Genomic DNA, 16,451 nt, shown 5'->3' on the forward strand with positions numbered 1-16,451 from the left:
AGCAAAAACTTGAACAAATGTTATTCAGTGAGCATATATCTTGTGTTTGCAAATTCACCCTGACAATCTACTCCGATTTCAGAGCATTCTCATCTGTGTGCCAGAGTGCAGAATAACTGATGAATTTATGAACATGCAACACCCTGAATATGACCGGTGTCAGCACACAGCCTAGCTAACCAGCGCTGCTAGGGCGAGTAAAATGTGAGGTGTTCTCTCATTTGTCTCTGGAAGTAGCTAGTTAGCAAGCTAGCCAACGTTAGCCAGTATCTTGGGTGCTTGGTTGGGACAAAACATGTATTAGCAGGCAAGCTGCAGAAGGTCGAGTAGGCTACAATTCTCCATTGTTTATTAGTGCAATTTTGACTGTGGGTTTATCTATCGTTCCTTCGGTATATTTTAGCTCCTCTTGCTCTGGCTAGCATTAGTTGTTGATCTTATTGATGTGCATAACTGATGGAGAGAGAGCCTACCTTTTCTGTGGTATTTGCAGAAATCCATTCAGGTGTATTTTGTGGCTTTTGGCGGATGTGTTCTAATGATCAAAAGTCAGGCTGTTGAAACTGCACACACAGTTCAGTTTGAAGTGAATGATGGCAGGCCTGTGTGGCAAATGGCTTGTTTGCAGAAAGGCCTAATGTAGATCTGATTGGCTATGGTACACCGGTCTGCATAGACTCCAATCCTGGATTAGACAGTTGTTTTTATTAGGTTTTATTTACTACAGTGTCTATTAATTTTTAAATTGCACGTACACTTTTCCATTCTATATTGCTATAGAATTTTCGCAAAGGCCTTAGTATACGTAATTCCCAAAGATTTGAAGAATTTATGAAAACGTGAAAATGACCATATCTAAGTGCTCGTTTGTCAGGAAATGTTTTAGAAAGCGTCATAGTCTTCCTGGGGGTGTATATGAACAGATTTGAATAAGATTTCATTTTGATAAAATGCTCTCAGTTCCACTTTAACATTCGGAATGAATGTCTAAACTTAACCTTCGAAATGTGATGTTAATGAATAAATGTTAGAATCTGCAGTGGGAGCATGTTGTACATCGACTGTGTATCAGCTCATAAACTGAAATGACCCTCATGTTGAAATGACACAAGAGTCTCACTGAAAATTATAATGTAACTGAGATGATAATTCAGTGAGAATAGTCCTGTTAGTGAGACCTAAGACAGTGCTAATAAGGTTTTTAAAATAGCTATATCTTCAAGGAGGAGGTTGCTATGGCAGCATGGCAACCACCCTTGACAAAATGTGTATATTTAGAAAGTGTGGAAAAAAAAATAGAAACCAATCATTACAATTTATTCCTTATGCCGGAATGTATTTAGGAATATTTTGTGTGTTTGAGTGAGCGTGCACGTATGTACTGTATGTGTCTCTGTGTTCAACAAGCTCTCAAAGACTCACTGCAGAATCTAACTTTTGTCCATAGACGACACATTTTGAAAGTTAAGTTTATGCATTAATTCAGAATAGGGTTTAGGTTTGGGACAGGGTGTAATGATGTGCGCTGAAAGTCGGGAAGCAAGTTCAGGGAGTGAGTGTTTAAATAACTAAACGAAACATAACACAAAACAAGAAACACGAACAACGCACAGACATGAAACAGAAGCAATAATGCCTGCGGAAGGAACCAAAGGGAGTGACATATATAGGGAAGGTAATCAGGGAAGTGATGGAGTCCAGGTGAGTCTGATGCGCGTAACGATGGTGACAGGTGTGCGCCATATTGAGCAGCCTGGTGACCTAGGGGCCGGAGAGGGAGCACACTTGGCATAGGGAAGAAAAAAACTAGAGAAAAAAACGAGAAAAAAAACGAGTGCCTAGCACTGGGATTGAAGACAAAAAATGATACCTAGCACTGGGATTGAAGACAAAAAAATGATACCTAGGACTGGGATTGAAGACAAAAAAATGATACCTAGCACTGGGATTGAAGACAAAAAAAGATTCCTAGCACTGGGATTGAAGACAAAAAAAGATTCATAGCACTGCGATTGAAGAAAGAAAATGATTCCTAGCACTGGGATTGAAGACAAAAAAAGATTCCTAGCACTGGGATTGAAGACAAAAAAATTATACCTAGCACTGGGATTGAAGACAAAAAAAAGATTCCTAGCACTGGGATTGAAGACAAAAAATTATACCTAGCACTGGGATTGAAGATAAAACAAGATTCCTAGCACAAGGATTGAAGACAAAAAATGATACCTAGCACTGGGATTGAAGACAAAAAAAGATTCCTAGCACTGGGATTGAAGAAGAAAACAATTCCTAGCACTGGGTTTGAAGAAAGAAAATGATTCCTAGCACTGGGATTGAAGACAAAAAAATGATACCTAGCACTGGGATTGAAGACAAAAAAATGATACCTAGCACTGGGATTGAAGACAAAAAAAGATTCCTAGCACTGGGATTGAAGAAGAAAACAATTCCTAGCACTGGGATTGAAGAAAGAAAATGATTCCTAGCACTGGGATTGAAGACAAAAAAAATGATACCTAGCACTGGGATTGAAGACAAAAAATGATTCCTGGCATTGTGATTGAAGAAGAAAAGCACTGGGATTGAAGAAAGAAAACCCTCAGAGCCGGAGTTCATGGCTTATGCCAATCCACCATCCTGGTCCACAACACCCAATCATAACCCAAGCAACTTGATGGTAATAGCGCTCACCGTTGTCCCTAGTGGCGTGTTTTGAAGGCATTTCCCGACGTCCTGGGGGCCTAGACAGACGTAGCATTTCAAAGTGGATCTTGAGCTACCTGGCTGCTTTGTTACTCTGTGTGTGAGACAAATAATGACAGTATGTGTGTACAGTATATGTGTACAGTATATGTATACAGTATATGTGTACAGTATATGTGTACAGTATGTGTGTTTGTGAGAGAAAGATAATGACAGGATGTGTGTGCAGTATATGTGTACAGTATATGTGTACAGTATATATGTGTACAGTATGTGTGTTTGTGAGAGAAAGATAATGACAGGATGTGAATGTGTGTGTGTCCATGTGTGAGCACCATACCAGGGGCTGTGGTAGCAAGAGATCTAGTGTTTCTCAGCTAATTAGAGACATGTGTTAGTGAGACAGGGGCTTAGTGAGCAAGCTTCTCATACCCCCCAACCCCAAAAAGATGGGAGTTGAGTGCTGTGGAGCATCTGTCTGGCTGAGCTGCATGGTGGCAGAGAGGTGGGGTGACAGCAGCTAAACTACGTTAATGAAGACATCAGCTTACAGTCTAAGTCACAGGCAGCTGCCAAAACTCACACGCTACTAGTGTGTGAACCAACACCGCTGACAGCCCAGCTCGAAGGCCGAGACACACACACATACAGAACAGACAGTATGCAGTGCTTGTGAATGCAGCTTGGAGAGAGAGGCTGATATAGTGTGGGAGTGAGAGAGCATCACGACTGTGTCTCACAGCCATGGAGATATATGGAGGAAAAATGCGAGAGAGACGACAGTCTATCTCTCTCTGTGTGATGGTTTGATCTGATTTAATTTATTTCTTGGCTAGTCTGTAGTCCTATTAGTTTACTGCGGGAGGTGACTTGAGGACACAGCAGTCAAGCAGAATGATCAATAGCAGCTGGCATTGAAAGTATGAAGAAGTTAATTGCACATTTCACTCGTCACTGCTGAAGTAACCTCTTCTAACCATCATCAGTTACTATGGTAATTTTCTCTCTCTAGAATTTCTCAAAATGTAGATAGGACTGTTACGGTGACCGTATTACCGCCACACCTGCGGTCACGAGTCATGAAGGCAGTCAAATTCCATGTGACCATTTAGTCACGGTCATTAGGCTTCTCCAAGCTCTGATGCTGCTGATGGTCATTAGTAGCCTACCAAACTTGCTAACTGCCTGGTACTCAGCACTCTATATTCCCTCTAATCACTCTGACATCAATGTAAATGTAATCGAAAATCTAATCAAAAACATAATGAGAGCCCATGAACTCATGTTGCGCAACATTTCTATAGGCTATGCAATTGCGTAGGACTACAGCTTTCTATAGGCTAGGGCTACTATATTTATTTCTCAACTTTCCTAATATTAAGCACATTGCTTGTCTTTACAACAGGAGTATAGCCTACCTGGCTGGCATGAAAAGGGACCACGGGAATAGCATCCTCCATTTGCTATCTAAGTGTTAGTGCATAGATTAGTTTTTTTTCTGCCCCTGTCTCGAGGCAGGTGCATGATACGGGTCCAAAACAAATATTATTTAGTACAGTTGAAGTCGGAAGTTTACATACACCTTAGCCAAATATATTTAAACTCAGTTTTTCACAATTCCTGACATTTAACCCGAGTAAAAATTCCCTGTCTTAGGTCAGTTAGGATCACCACGTTATTTTAAGAATGTGAAATGCCAGAATAATAGTAGAGAGAATGATTTATTTCAGCTTTTATTTCTTTCATCACATTCCCAATGGGTCAGAAGTTTATATACGCTCAATTCGTATTTGGTAGCATTACATTGAAATTGTTTAACATGGGTCAAATGTTTCAGTTAGCCTCCCACATGCTTCCCACAATAAGTTGGGTGAATTTTGTCCCATTCCCCCTGACAGAGCTGGTGTAACTGAGTTAGGTTTGTAGGCCTCCTTGCTCGCACACGCTTTTTCAGTTCTGCCCACACATTTTCTATAGGATTGGGGTCAGGGCTTTGTGATGGCCACTCCAATACCTTGACTTTGTTGTCCTTAAGCCATTTTTCCACAACATTGAAAGTATGCTTGGGGTCATTGTCCATTTGGAAGACCCATTTGTGACCAAGCTTTGACTTCCTGACTGATGTCTTGAGATGTTGCTGTCCAGATCGTAGTCTGGCTTTTTTATGGTGGTTTTGGATGGATGGCTTCTTCCTTGCTGGGCGGCCTTTCAGGTAATGTCGATATAGGACTTGTTTTACTGTGGGTATAGATACATTTGTACCTGTGCCCTCCAGCATCTTCACAGGTCCGTTGCTGTTGTTCTGGGATTGATTTGCACTTTTCGCACCAAAGTACGTTCATCTCTAGGAGACACGTCTCCTTCCTGAGCGGTATGTTGGCTGCGTGGTCCCATGGTGTTTATACTTGCGTACTATTGTTTGTACAGATGAATGTGGTACCTTCAGGCATTTGTAAATCGCTCCCAAGTATGAACCAGACTTGTGGAGGTCTCCAATTTTTTCCTGAGGTTTTGGTTGATTTCTTTTGATTTTCCCATGATGTCAAGCGACAAGGCACTGAGTTTGAAGGTAGGCCTTGATATACATCCACAGGTACACCTCCAATTGACTCAAATGATGTCAATTAGGCTATCAGAAGCTTCTAAAGCCATGCCATCATCTTCTGGAATTTTCCAAGCTGTTTAAAGGCACAGTCAACTTAATGTATGTAAACTTCTGACCCACTGGAGAAATGTGATACAGTGAATTATAAGTGACATAATCTGTCTGTAAACAATTGTTGGAAAAATGAATTATGTCATGCACAAAGTAGATGTCCTAACTGACTTGCCAAAACTATAGTTTGTTAACAAGAACTTTGTGGAGTGGTTGAAAAACAACCAACCTAAGTATATGTAAGCATCCGTATGTAAAGACAAGATTAAATCAAGTATAGTCTGATGGGTGACAATATTAGCCTATCACTTGTGAATGACATATTATCACTTGTGAATGATGCCCAGCATAAGGCAAGAAACAATATATACCTTTTTTTTGCGACTTTTTCAAATTATAGTCCCACACCTCATGTAGCCTAGCCCATATGCCTATCTGTTTTGATAAGGTTTGTATCACAACTAAAGTGGCCAAATATCTTCTTAAAATTAAGCACATGTCACTTTCATTTGTATAGATGGACCAAGGCGCAAGCGAATGTAGAGTTCCACATGCTTTGATAGTAGTGAAACAAAACAATAAACAATAAACGAACAAACCGGGACTACAGAGGTGCAAAGTGCACTAACTCCAAACACAATAACATAAACAATATCCCATCACCTACAGGTGGAAAAATGCATCTTAAGTATGATCCCCAATTAGAGACAACGATTACCAGCTGCCTCTAATTGGGAATCATACACAAACATCAACATAGAAAATTAAACTTAGAACCCCACATAGAAATAATAAACTAGACTAAAACCCCTAGTCATGCCCTGACCTACTCTACCATAGAAAATACACGCACTTGAGGGAGAGTGCGAGGAGCAGGCACAGGACGTACCCGGACTGGGGACATGCACTTGAGGGAGAGTGCGAGGAGCAGGCACAGGACGTACCCGGACTGGGGACATGCACTTGAGGGAGAGTGCGAGGAGCAGGCACAGAACGTACTGTGCTATGAAGGCGCACTGGAGACCTGGTGCGTATATTTGGCATCAATTGTTCCGGAACTTTAACACACTTCTCAGGACGAGTACGGGGAGCTGACTCAGGTGGCACCAAACTGACAATATGTTCCTTAGGGCAAAATCCGTGCATCCTCCACCAACTTAACAACTCTCCCATTTCTCTCTCCTCCAAATTCTCCCTCTTCTCCCAGACTGGCTCTGGTTCACTCCTCGGTTTTGCCGACTGCTCCATGTGTCCCCCCCAAAGAAGTATTGGGGTTTCTGTGGCCTTCCTCCCCGACTTCGTCGCTGTCCCTCCTTCGCTGCTTCCGCCTGCTTCCATGGCAGGCTCTTGTCTCCTGGCATTATTTCGTCCCAAGTCCAGGATGTTCTCTCCCTGATCTCCTCCAAAGACCAGGATGCCAACTCCTCCTGGGCACGCTGCTTGGTCCTTTGTTGATGGGATATTCTGTCACGTTTGTTAGTATCGATGGACCAAGGCGCAGTGAATGTAGAGTTCCACGTGCTTTCATAATAGTGAAACTAAACAAAACAAAACAATACACGAAGTAACCATGACTACAGATGTGCAAAGTGCACGAACTCCAAACACAGTAACATAAACAATATCCCATAATTCACAGGTGGAAAATGCAACTTAAGTATGATCCCCAATTAGAGACAATGATTACCAGCTGCCTCTAATTGGGAATCATACACAAACATTAACATAGAAAATTAAACCTAGAACCCCACATAGAAATAATAAACTAGACTAAAACCCATAGTCACGCCCTGAACTATTCTACCATCGAAAATACAGGCTTTCTATGGTCAGGACGTGACAGCACATTAATCCACTTTACAAGGGGTGTAGAACCTAACTGGCATACATACGCAGCGTGTGAGGCTTACGTTAAGGGAAGATCATTTATCATAAAATGCACCTTTATAGTAAAAACATTACATGCATAATTGCATTTGCTGTCACTTTTGATAATGGTGTTTTCCCACTAATGGAACATTCGCTCTTATGTCGTGTGTGCATTGAGGCACTTATAATGTGAAGACACACTAATTGTTTATCTACATTTTAAGCTAAACATTCTAATCTGTTGCGTCAGACTCATTGCGTAAAAATGTTTTTGTTGATGCTAGTGGATGTATTAATTTGGAATCTATCACATCCCACAATTGTCCCAGACTATGTTTGGAATATTTCATTCTTGCACAGGATAGAATAGATCAACTTTTGTACTATGGGGGACAGTAGATTGACATAGGCTAGTGCTTTTACTGTTCGTTAAGCCTACTCATCTTGTTGACTGACAAAAGTAAATGTGGACACTTCCAATATCTTCAATATGCGCCTCTGAATTGGATAGGGACTCGCGCAGTTGCGTCCCCGATGTGTCTGTCTTCACTTGTAGCCTGTGAGAAAGACCCGATCACGTGATGGCAGGTCATGTGATTGAGAGGTGCTTCGGAACATGCAGCATGCAGGGAGAAGGGAATTAAACGATTATATTGAGCCCAAGGGCAAAAGGCATTATTTTTTTAGGGGCATTACGGCCACACAAAAGGGATGCTGCAGGGAAATTGGAGGCATTATCAAGTGCTTGGCAAATTGGGAATGAGAGACTGATGAACTGTGTACAGCCTCCGAAAAAAACTAAGAAGAGCTCATGCCTTTCACGCAGCCTTAGAATGTATTAAATATCAAAACATATAGCTCAAAGTTTGTTTCACAACTAAAGTTACATAAGTAACTCTAAATGAAGCATATAGGAGTACCTGTGTCTTTGTTAACCACTCAACACAGAATAGTAGCATGTGCACACTCCCTCAAGTCATTTGAAGAAAATATACTTACTATTTTATTCAGCTTTGTACAATTGTATTCTTTATACTAGAAAATACTAGAAAATAATGCCACGGAATTCTAAGCAAATCTTGTCTGCTATATGAGTGTAGCCCACATCCATATGGCATAGCCAGATCAGGACCTAACATAAGGACAGCTCAAAGTATGCTATAAATAGACTACATTTTCTTCATATCATGTTTCTTAAGACCTGTCTAAAATAAAAAAATAATGGATTTATTGGGAAGGTGTAGGGTATATTACATGGATTTATTAGACTTTTTAAAATGTAGATGTTCCGCAGGTCTGCATCAGTGGCTTGTAGGCTATGTCTGGAAGCCAGGAGATGCAAAATATGTTTATGTTAATTAACGGTCAATTACCGTGAGATCAGCAGTTATTTAATTGACAATCACCGGCTGACAAGATTTTGTGACCGCCACAGCCCTAGTTGTAGAGATGCTTACTTTTCCTCACGTGAAGAGAGACTGGGGTGAGAATGCAGACGTGCAACCTGACATGTGAAAGAAAGACCTACAGAGACATACACGCAGAGAATGTAAACATTAGACCGCAATGTCATTCTCTCATTCTCCCTCCCTCCCTCTCCTCTCTCTCCTCTCTCTGCTCTCTCTCCTCTCTCTCCTCACTCTTCCTCCCTCTCTCAGAAATGGTAAGAGCAGCAACAGGGTACAGTGTGGGTAATGTCACATCGACTGTGACATTTCTCTCCCCTCCATCTGTCCCCTCTCCTCTCGCAGGAGAAAAAAGCATTTGTGGCCAAACTGATGGAGTGTTAGATGTAAGTTTAGTCTGTAAGAGGTAGTGGATAACGCATTGTTAGATTAGGGTTTGACTTGGCTGAGAGTGACTGATAGATGGTCCGATATGGGTTGAGCTGAATTGGTACTTGTGTTGGCAGATAAAACTGACTGAGCTAATGTTTTTGGGTCTGGGTGACATTTTCCCTTCCTCTGATCCCGGAGCTAAAAGGCAGATGGAAGCCTTGTCAAAGCCAACATCAGATACGCCAAACAGCATACAAACAACGAATAATTCTGCAGGGAATGATGACAGTTATCATAGTAACTAGAGAGGCTGCATGATTAGTGTGTGTGTGTGTGTGTGTGTGTGTGTGTGTGTGTGTGTGTGTGTGTGTGTGTGTGTGTGTGTGTGTGTGTGTGTGTGTGTGTGTGTGTGTGTGTGTGTGTGTGTGTGTGTGTGTGTGTGTGGACTCAGAGTGCTCCCTTTGTAAAGCTCTAACAGTCACATACAACTTAAGCCTACGAGACCAGACTGTTTGTCCTTAAAATGTAGATTCTATGTCGTGTGTCTGCAGAACAGGGACAGCTACAGTGGGTTCACTTGTTTAGCAGAGTGGCCTAAGGAGAATAGCATAGAAAAAAACTGAAGAAAACCATTAGAAATGTGGGCACTGTACTGCAAAGTGAGCAAACGTTACTTACGGACCTACAGTATGAATACATACATAAACATGTCATCTGTCCAATGATTAAAAGATATGAAAGAGGATAAAAGAGGAGAAGGGAGGAGAGGCTACATGACTAGAGAGAAGTAGAAAAGGGTGAGGTTTCCCATGCCCTCTTGCTCTTGTTTGTGGAGAAAGAGTGTAACTTATCACGTTTGTCTGGTTTAAGATGTATTGTTTTATTCATGCAACTCCTGGCACGAACTAAAATGGCTACTGCAGATAGAATAATGATGGTCTAATTCCATTCCCACTCATCCATCAATACAGTGCTTTGTAAAGCTGTCAGATGGAATGTTGATTTTTTTCCTTAAAATCCATATTTGGTGTTTCTCTCTCAAAGGCGACAGACAACATCTTTCAAAAATGATTACAGAAGCGTCAATAACAACGCTGCACACGCACTCATGCAGAACGACAGGCAGGCAGGCAGGCAGGCAGACACGCACACACACGCACGCACGCACACACACACACACACACACACACACACACACACACACACACACACACACACACACACACACACACACACACACACACACACACACACACACACACACACACACACACACACACACACACACACACACTGCAGAGCCTGACAGCCTATTGTAAAGCTTGCCTTCAGGCATTGACACAACAGCCAAGCTGAGGAACTGAATAAATCTATTCACAAACAGTGGGTTGCCACAGACAGTGAATACTATACATTTATTGGAATTTACTCTAACAGGTGCATGTTAAGGAGTCAGTACCTGCCGACTCCAGAATGCAATACAATAGCCCTTCGATACATTTGACTTGCACCACTAAACTACCCTATTTATTCCCTTGATGGAGAGTGGGCTATAGAGTAGGGAGTTCCTGAGAGTTGCTAGTTCCTAAGAGCTCCCCTGACAGTGAAGAATTATTACTCCATATTGCACCATTTAAGTGTTTTTTGTTTTGGGCTTTTCAGATTTCTCTAGCAGCAGGCAGTGTGTCCGGGGATCAACGTCAGATATGAGAGAGAGAGTCAGAAAGACTGTACAGTCCTGATTCTGGCAGTGTGTTAGATGGATTCCAGAGAGAAAGAGAGGGGTGAAACGAGGAGAGAGAGAGAGAAGCTGAGTGAGAGATGGAGAGAGAGAGAGAGAGAGAGAGAGAGAGAGGGAGAGAGAGAAGCTGAGTGAGAGATGGAGAGAGAGAGAGAGAGAGAGAGAGAGAAGCTGAGTGAGAGAGAGAGAGAGAGAGAGAGAGAGAGAGAGAGAGAGAGAGAGAGAGAAGCTGAGTGAGAGATGGAGAGAGACAGTCACAGAATTTCAACTTAAAAAGTAACTGAAACCTTACTCCTACATTTAATGCTACACACTACTCAAACTACTACTAATTGGTGTTGCTTGAAAGTGTTTGTGTGTGTGTGTCTGTGTGCCCTTGCGTATGTGTGTATCACAGAGTGAGAGGTTGATGCTCATATGCTCATTATTTCCTTCCCAATTGCAGAATTCTGACCGTGTCTACCCAGGCAGCCACAGAGAGACTCAGCAGAGAGAGACTCAGCAGAGAGAGACTCGGCAGAGAGAGACTCAGCAGAGAGAGACTCGGCAGAGAGAGACTCAGCAGAGAGAGACTCGGCAGAGAGAGACTCAGCAGAGAGAGAGACTCAGCAGAAAGACACTCAACAGAGAAACTCAGCAGAGAAAGACTCAGCAGAGAGACTAGGCAGAGAGAGTCTAGGCAGAGAGACACAGCAGAGAGAGACTCAGCAGAGACACTCAACAGAGAGACTCAGCAGAGAGACACTCAACAGAGAGACTCAGCAGAGAAAGACTCAGCAGAGAGAGACTAGGCAGAGAGAGACTAAACAGAGATACGCAGCAGAGAAAGATTCAGCAGAGAGAGACTAGGCAGAGAGAGACTCGGCAGAGAGACACAGCAGAGAGAGACTCAGCAGAGAGACTCAGCAGAGAAAGACTCAGCAGAGAGAGACTAGGCAGAGAGAGACTTGGCAGAGAGACACAGCAGAGAGACACTCAACAGAGAGACTCAGCAGAGAAAGACTCAGCAGAGAGAGACTCGGCAGAGAGAGACTCAGCAGAGAGAGAGACTCAGCAGAAAGACACTCAACAGAGAAACTCAGCAGAGAAAGACTCAGCAGAGAGACTAGGCAGAGAGAGTCTAGGCAGAGAGACACAGCAGAGAGAGACTCAGCAGAGACACTCAACAGAGAGACTCAGCAGAGAGACACTCAACAGAGAGACTCAGCAGAGAAAGACTCAGCAGAGAGAGACTAGGCAGAGAGAGACTAAACAGAGATAGGCAGCAGAGAAAGATTCAGCAGAGAGAGACTAGGCAGAGAGAGACTCGGCAGAGAGACACAGCAGAGAGAGACTCAGCAGAGAGACTCAGCAGAGAAAGACTCAGCAGAGAGAGACTAGGCAGAGAGAGACTTGGCAGAGAGACACAGCAGAGAGACACTCAACAGAGAGACTCAGCAGAGAAAGACTCAGCAGAGAGAGACTAGGCAGAGAGAGACTAAACAGAGATACGCAGCAGAGAAGGATTCAGCAGAAAGAGACTAGGCAGAGAGAGACTCGGCAGAGAGACACAGCAGAGAGAGACTCAGCAGAGAGACTCAGCAGAGAGAGACTCAGCAGAGAGACTCAGCAGAGAGAGACACTCAGCAGAGAGAGACTAAACAGAGAGACTCAGCAGAGAAAGACTCAGCAGAGAGAGACTAGGCAGAGAGAGACTAGGCAGAGAGACTCAGCAGAGAGAGACTCAGCAGAGAGAGACACTCAGCAGAGATAGACTCGGCAGAGAGACTCAGCAGAAAGAGACTCAGCAGAGAGACTCAGCAGAGAGAGACTCAGCAGAGAGACTCAGCAGAGAGAGACTAAACAGAGAGACTCAGCAGAGAAAGACTCAGCAGAGAGAGACACTCAGCAGAGAGAGACACTCAGCAGAGATAGACTCAGCAGAGATAGACTCAGCAGAGAGAGACTCAGCAGAGACACTCAGCAGAGAGAGACACTCAGCAGAGAGAGACTAAACAGAGAGACTCAGCAGAGAAAGACTCAGCAGAGAGAGACTAGGCAGAGAGAGACTAGGCAGAGAGACTCAGCAGAGAGAGACTCAGCAGAGAGACACTCAGCAGAGAGAGACTCAGCAGAGAAACTCAGCAGAGAGAGACACTAAACAGAGAGACTCAGTAGAGAAAGACTCAGCAGAGAGAGACTAGGCAGAGAGAGACTAGGCAGAGAGAGACTAGGCAGAGAGACTCAGCAGAGAGAGACACTCAGCAGAGATAGACTCAGCAGAGAGAGACACTCAGCAGAGATAGACTCAGCAGAGAGACTCAGCAGAGAGAGACACTAAACAGAGAGACTCAGCAGAGAAAGACTCAGCAGAGAGACACTCAACAGAGAAACTCAGTAGAGAAAGACTTAGCAGAGCGAGACTAGGTAGAGAGAGACTAGGAAGAGAGAGACTAGGCAGAGAGAGACTCAGCAGAGAGAGACTCAGCAGAAATACTCAGCAGAGAGAGACTAGGCAGAGAGAGACTAGGCAGAGAGAGACACTCAGCAAGGGAGACTCAGCAGAGAGAGACTCAGCAGTAATACTCAGCAGAGAGAGACTAGGCAGAGAGAGACTCAGCAGAGAGACTCAGCAGAGACACTCAGCAGAGAGAGACTCTGCAGAGAGACACTCAGCAGAGAGAGACTTTGCAGAGAGAGATTCAGCAGAGAGGGACTCAGCAGATAGTGACTCAGCAGAGAGACAATCAGCAGAGAGGGACTCAGCAGAGAGATACTCTGCAGAGAGAGACTCAGCAGAGAGGGACTCAGCTGAGAAACACCCAGCTGAGAAACACCCAGCTGAGAGAGTCAGCAGAGAGAGACTCAGCAGAGAGAAACTAAACATAGTGACTCAGCAGAGAAAGACTAAGCAGAGAGAGACTAGGCAGAGAGAGACTAGGCAGAGAGACTCAGCAGAGAGACACTCAAGAGAGAGAGACTCAACAGAGAGACACTCAACAGAGAAACTCAGTAGAGAAAGACTTAGCAGAGCGAGACTAGGTAGAGAGAGACTAGGAAGAGAGAGACTAGAGAGAGACTCAGCAGAGAGACTCAGCAGAGAGAGACTAGGCGGAGAGAGACTGAGCAGAGAGACTCAGCAGAGACACTCAGCAGAGAGAGACTCTGCAGAGAGACACTCAGCAGAGAGAGACTTTGCAGAGAGAGATTCAGCAGAGAGGGACTCAGCAGATAGTGACTCAGCAGAGAGACAATCAGCAGAGAGGGACTCAGCAGAGAGAGACTCTGCAGAGAGAGACTCAGCAGAGAGACTCAGCAGAGAGAGACTAGGCAGAGAGAGACTCAGCAGAGAGACTCAGCAGAGACACTCAGCAGAGAGAGACTTTGCAGAGAGAGATTCAGCAGAGAGGGACTCAGCAGATAGTGACTCAGCAGAGAGACAATCAGCAGAGAGGGACTCAGCAGAGAGAGACTCTGCAGAGAGAGACTCAGCAGAGAGGGACTCAGCTGAGAAACACCCAGCTGAGAAACACCCAGCTGAGAGAGTCAGCAGAGAGAAACTAAACAGAGTGACTCAGCAGAGAAAGACTAAGCAGAGAGAGACTAGGCAGAGAGAGACTAGGCAGAGAGACTCAGCAGAGAGACACTCAAGAGAGAGAGACTCAACAGAGAGACACTCAACAGAGAAACTCAGTAGAGAAAGACTTAGCAGAGCGAGACTAGGTAGAGAGAGACTAGGAAGAGAGAGACTAGAGAGAGACTCAGCAGAGAGACTCAGCAGAGAGAGACTAGGCGGAGAGAGACTCAGCAGAGAGACTCAGCAGAGACACTCAGCAGAGAGAGACTCTGCAGAGAGACACTCAGCAGAGAGAGACTTTGCAGAGAGAGATTCAGCAGAGAGGGACTCAGCAGATAGTGACTCAGCAGAGAGACAATCAGCAGAGAGGGACTCAGCAGAGAGAGACTCTGCAGAGAGAGACTCAGCAGAGAGACTCAGCAGAGAGAGACTAGGCAGAGAGAGACTCAGCAGAGAGACTCAGCAGAGACACTCAGCAGAGAGAGACTTTGCAGAGAGAGATTCAGCAGAGAGGGACTCAGCAGATAGTGACTCAGCAGAGAGACAATCAGCAGAGAGGGACTCAGCAGAGAGAGACTCTGCAGAGAGAGACTCAGCAGAGAGGGACTCAGCTGAGAAACACCCAGCTGAGAAACACCCAGCTGAGAGAGTCAGCAGAGAGAAACTAAACAGAGTGACTCAGCAGAGAAAGACTCAGCAGAGAGAGACTAGGCAGAGAGAGACTAGGCAGAGAGACTCAGCAGAGAGAGACTCAGCAGAGATACTCAGCAGAGAGAGACACTAAACAGAGAGACTCAGCAGAGAAAGACTCAGCAGAGAGACACTCAACAGAGAAACTCAGTAGAGAAAGACTTAGCAGAGCGAGACTAGGTAGAGAGAGACTCGGCAGAGAGAGACACTCAGCAGAGAGAGTCAGCAGAGAGAGAATCAGTAGAGAGAGACTCAGCAGAGAGAAACTCAGCAGAGAGACACTCAGCAGAGAGGGACTCAGCAGAGAGACACTCAGCAGAGAGAGGGATTCAACATATGGTAATTCCACAACCCAGTGTGACAGTGGACTGTGACAGAAAAGGAAAGAGAGAGCAGTGGTGTGTATTCATGGAGCCAAGGGTAGCAAGGCTTCCCCAAAATATGTACCAAAAAAACACAACGTAATTTATCTTTCATCTCTCTGTGTTTTCATAATTTCACAACACACTGAATGTACACTACATGACCAAAGGTATGTGGACACCTGCTCGTCAAACATCTCCTTCCAAATCATGGCCATTAATAGGAAAGGGCCTTCCCCAAACTATTCCCACAAAATTGGAAGCACCGAATCATCTTTTGTAGGCTGTAGAGTTCAGATTTCCCTTCACTGGAACTAAGGGTGCCTAGCCCGAACCATGGAAAACAGCCCCAGACCATTATTCCTCCTCTATCAAACAAACCATTTGGCATTATGCATTTGGGCAGGTAGAGTTCTCCTGGCATCTGTCAAACCCAGATTTGTCCATCGGACTGCCAGAAGTGTGATTCATCACTCCAGAGAAGACGTTTCAACTGCTCCAGAGTCCAATGGCGGTGAGATTTACAACACTCCAGCCGATGCTTGTTATTGTGCATGGTGATCTTAGGCTTGTGTGTGGCTGCTCGGCCATGGAAACCCATTTTATGAAGCTCCCGATGAACAGTTCCTGTGCTGACGTTGCTTCCAGAGGCAGTTTGGAACTCGGTAGTGAGTGTTGCAACCGAGGACAGACAATTTTTACGTGCTACGTGCTTCAGCACTCGGCGGGTCCCGTTCTATGAGCATTTCTGGCCTACCATTTGGCGGCTGAGCCATTGTTGCTCCTAGACACTTCCACTTCACCATAACAGCACTTACAGTTTCCTGGGCAGCTCTAGTAGGGCAGAAATTTGACAAACTGACTTGTTGGAAAGGTGGCATCCTATGATGGTGATTCGTTGAAAGTCACTGAGCTTTTCAGTAAGGCCATTCTACCGCCAATGTTTGTCTATGGAGAATGCATGTCTGTATGCTCCATTTTATACACCTTTCAGCAATGGGTGTGACTGAAATAGCAGAATCCACTCATTTGAAGTGGTGTCCACATACCTTTGTATATATAGTGTATCTCACCAGAGAAAGCACCTGAGCGAGCG

This window comes from Oncorhynchus masou, chromosome 10, assembly GCF_036934945.1.
Source record: "Oncorhynchus masou masou isolate Uvic2021 chromosome 10, UVic_Omas_1.1, whole genome shotgun sequence".
Taxonomy (NCBI): Eukaryota; Metazoa; Chordata; class Actinopteri; order Salmoniformes; family Salmonidae; genus Oncorhynchus; species Oncorhynchus masou.